This window comes from Pogona vitticeps, chromosome 1 (genome assembly GCF_051106095.1).
Source record: "Pogona vitticeps strain Pit_001003342236 chromosome 1, PviZW2.1, whole genome shotgun sequence".
Classification (NCBI taxonomy): domain Eukaryota; kingdom Metazoa; phylum Chordata; class Lepidosauria; order Squamata; family Agamidae; genus Pogona; species Pogona vitticeps.
Window position 1 is genome coordinate 46,044,746 of NC_135783.1, and position 4,561 is coordinate 46,049,306.

Consider the following 4,561-nt stretch of genomic DNA (forward strand, 5'->3'; position numbering starts at 1 on the left):
TTTCTTTCTTTCTTTCTTTCTTTCTTTCTTTCTTTCTTTCTTTCTTTCTTTCTTTCTTTCTTTCTTTCTAATATTTTAGCATCTTTCTTCTTAAAAGGGCCCAAGGCAGCTTATATTATTAAAACCTAAAAAAACAGTAAGTATGCAAATATTTTTAAAATTAAGTATCATATTAAAAATAGTACATAAAATCAATATTAAAAGCACATTTTAAAGCATCAGAGCACAACAATCCAATTTGAAAAGCCCCCACTCAGACTGCTAGTCACTAAGGATAAGCCTGTCTGAAGAGATAGGTCTCTGGACTACTGGATCCTGGATGTCAACGTCATGCTAGACCACGGGATGGGGTATCTTTGCATCTCCATGATTCTGACAAGGGCGCAACTCCTGTTTGCTAAAAGGGGCAGGGAGGATGTAATGGCCAGTTGCGTGATGGATGGTGTCATGTCTAGTTTGGTTTCAACACTCAAGGAAGCAAGGTAATAATTCTTCAAGTCTTTTTCAGGTATTTTCTCAGACTAGAATTTTAGGAAATGCACTTCAAATGTTCCTTTTCAACACATTGGCCTATTGCTGTTTGTCAGCAACATTCTGAGCTTTGAATCACTGTCATGTTTTACACTGCCCACTTTCCCAAGCACTATGACCTTTAAGGACCTATCTTGCAGGAGAAATTCTTTTCCAAGGAGAAAAGAGAATGCCTGAAACTTGCTAGGTTTGGGTATTATTTATTTGCATGCTGATATATGGGAAGAAGACAAGTACACAGATTGAGGACTGAACTAGAAAAGAAGCTAACTTTGCAGTCGGAAAAACTGTTTTCCTTCAGAGACACAATGCTTCAAAATTGCCATGGCTGCACAATTAACATGCAAATAAAGCCCAGGCTTCTGTACCAACGGCCAGTAACAAAACAGTAACAAACCAATTCACAACTTCTGGAGCTGAGAAACCACATAAACAAATTTAATCCTGAAGAAGCCTCACTTCTAACAATGGGCTCACTGTAATATCTGTTTTGATTCCAGCACTACTAATGAATAAAGAAATATTGGTTTCCCCCTAAAGCAAGCAGCATAGCCTTGAAGCCTCTCAAGGTTCTTTCTTGCTGGTCAACTGTGAAACTCAGAAGTTCCACACATCTGAAACACCAAAGTTTCTCACTGTTTCTTCTTAATTCTCATCCAGAGAAACAGAGTGATGAGCATATATCTCACTATTTGGATCACATCTGGCACAATTTAGTTTGAATCAAATTTCAGTGTCCAAATGTGTTTTAAGTTAAAGGAATCCATCCCACCCTATTTTGGAGCTGTCCCACTCCTTTTTGGCACAGTGCTAGAGTTATAGATTTTTGGCGCAATTCGGAGCACTCCTAATTATGCTGTTTTGTAACCCATGTGGATGGTTAGTTCACACCCAAATAGAGTTGTGGGTGGTGTTATCTGAGGTGACAACTCTTTGGCATACTTAATGAGTTGTGACATTGAAAGGGACAATGGAGAACCCTCTATCCTCTACTTTCATCTAATCAAACATTTTAAATTTTTAAAAATACATATTCCTATTGATGCAGCACTGTTCTAGATAAACAAGATACATGGGCAGTATTACATAGACCACGCTAGGTAGATGTATTGCTGTTTCGCTATGTCACCTACTTTATTTAACAACAACAAAAGGAAAGTCGCTACAGCTCAGTGCATGATGGATGTGGGGAAAGATTAGGAAGGGAGGTGGAAGGGGAGTGTCATTAATTGAAAGGGGGAACTTACTGAAAGAATCCAAAGACCTGTCTGGACCCTTCTCACAGGACAAAAAAAAAAGTCAGTGTGAACAGTAGTATCACTTGAGTGAGAGAGATAAACTAGATCGCACTAAATATAAGAACCTTTTACACGTGAAACAGATTACTCCAACTTTCCCTATCTGGCCATGCCCTGAGTGTATTTAATATTGACTAGGTAACAGCTTTGTAAAAGCATCAATACGTCTTTAAGAAGCCGTGTGTGTTTGCAAAGGGATTGCCTCTGCTCAATTAACAAAAGACAGGGAGAAGTATGGGTGACCTGTGCTCACCGGATTTTGTTAGACCTATGGCTATGTTGTACAGGACCGAAGAGAACTGGACTCTCACAATATGTGGAAAACTACAGTTCCCCAGATGCATGTTCTTACTTTATGTGACCACAGCACCTTTTCTAAGCAGCACAATACACTTATTTCTGCCTGCGAATCAGATTCTTTCAAAAGGCTGGGAACACCAAAGGGATGCTCGAGACCAAGATGGTAAGTGATGTGGAGAGTGTCTCTGCACATTTTGAACTCAGCATGATGTAATAAAAGAAGCCACTGGGTTTCTCCAGAGACACGAAAGCAATGCATATGAATCTGACTCATTTCTCCTGGCACAGACTGAGACCCTGCTGTCAGATGGAGAATGGGGGACTGCAGTAGTAGGGTGGGGGAGAAGCCATGTTAATGCAGTCATGGCATCAGAGGACATAATGGCAGGAGTAGAGAAATGCCGGGCGTCCTCTTTACACATCACCATCTGCTTCTCTCTAATCACGGTCCACAGCTTGTTTATTTCCCTTGCTCAGATAAAAACAAAATGTCCTGATTATGGTCTCCAAATACAGCTTTATTTCTAGCAGAGTGGGATCAAGTGCAGCTGTAATCAACAAAGGCATATGCGTTCTCACATCCACTGCACCCCGCCCCCAATCCGCTTTGTTTCATGAAGAATGATCCATATAGTGTATCTGTGCTAGGCACAGCAAAAGGATAGCCTTTTAGTCAATGACTGAACTTCTCAAAAACAGGTAAGTTAATTAGGTAGTTAGTTTGAGAGAGGGGAGAGGAATTACAATAGATCAAGTTAGACTGATTTCCAAAAGTCTGGTGGTCCTTTAAAAATGTCCTTTTTCTAATGTAAAAAATCAGCCCTAAGCAGACTCCGTGTAAGCAAATGTTACTAAATGGTTTCAGAAATATATTTACTTTAGTACCTATAATAGGCTAAATACAATTCACAGTAATGCTTGCTGCCCCTTTTCAGTATTTTTCAGATTAGCAGATATCACATTTTGTACAAATCTGCCTCAGGGCATAGCTACCCCATTACTTTTTGCTTTCATGCAAGCCAAGCAGAACAAAATACACTGTTACGTCTAGATCATATCTGCATGTACATAATACTGCTATACTAATAAAATAGCTCAGCATGTATTCTTAGTATCTTAAAGGACTTGGGCAGAATAAATATAATGATCCCACACTATGGGACAGGAACTCACCATGTTATGTACACATATTTAAAATGTGATTTGATTTTCTTATGCAAAATCCAGTAGCCATACACTAGTGTTTGTTGAATACTTAACAATGATTAGCCATAATTTATCCAAATATATTTTTCCTCTGCCCTATACAGTTCTTTTTATATGTTGGTCTGATTTACTTGATGCCTGATTATTGGAATGATTTATCTCTTCTTCTCCCAATGAATATGTATCATAGGCATCCTTCAGTCTCGAGAGACTATGGTAAAATGCTCTGTATGGAGGACTTCGACGCTGTATGTGAAGCTGGAGTGTCCTCTCCAGAGCACAAAGCTTGGGTAAAATAATATGGAGGATAGGCTGTTACCCAAGCAGCAAATCCCCCCTCTCCACATCACTGAAATAGTCCAGTGGAACGGCAAGAGCCAATACAAGTGGTTTCAGCGAAGTTGCAAGAGTTGCCAGAATGACACGAACTGCCTCCAGGACTCCGGCTCCAGATTTTGCCTCGAGGTTAACTCCTGAAGCCTCTTCCACCAGTGGATATAGCCACAAGGTAGTGGAGGTTTGAAATCAGAGTTTTCTTTCTCCTAGATGGGCTGCCTTCCCAGGCTGACGAGTCGCACCTACCCGGGCTGCTCCCTCGCTGCATGGGTGGTGGCTGTGCCTCCTCCTTCTCCTCATGGCATGGGGGTTTGGGATCAGAGTTTTCCTTCTCCTAGATGGGCTGCCTTCCCAGGCTGATGTATGTGAGAAGGAGATATGTGTATAAATACCAGGTTTTAGGGGAACTTGGGCTGTCATAAATTGAAGCTGGATCCGCTCTGGAAAGCAAGGCACCTATTTCAGCTCAGGTAGAAATATTTGGGCTGTATTCTATCCTTCTCTGGTAAACTGAAAAGATCTTCAACCCAGAGATGTAAAATGTTTTGGCTTTTGAAGGACTGCAGCACGGCAGTGGTTATGCTGACTGAGACATCCTGGGGGTTATAGCTCCCCCAAAACACATTTATCCTATGTATTTCATTCTAAATCGAATGTCCCAATTCATGCTGACATGAACCCTAGACTGGAGAATATTCATTCTGTTCCCAAATCCCCTATTACTCAGGAGCACTTATATTAACAGCATGCCTTCATTTCTGGATGACCAGTAGTTCTCAATGTGGTGTAGTGGATTCCCAGTGTAGTGTAGTGGATAGGGTGATGGACTAGGACTCTGGAGAACAGGGTTCGAATCCCCACATGGTCAGGAAATCTCACTGTGGAAATGG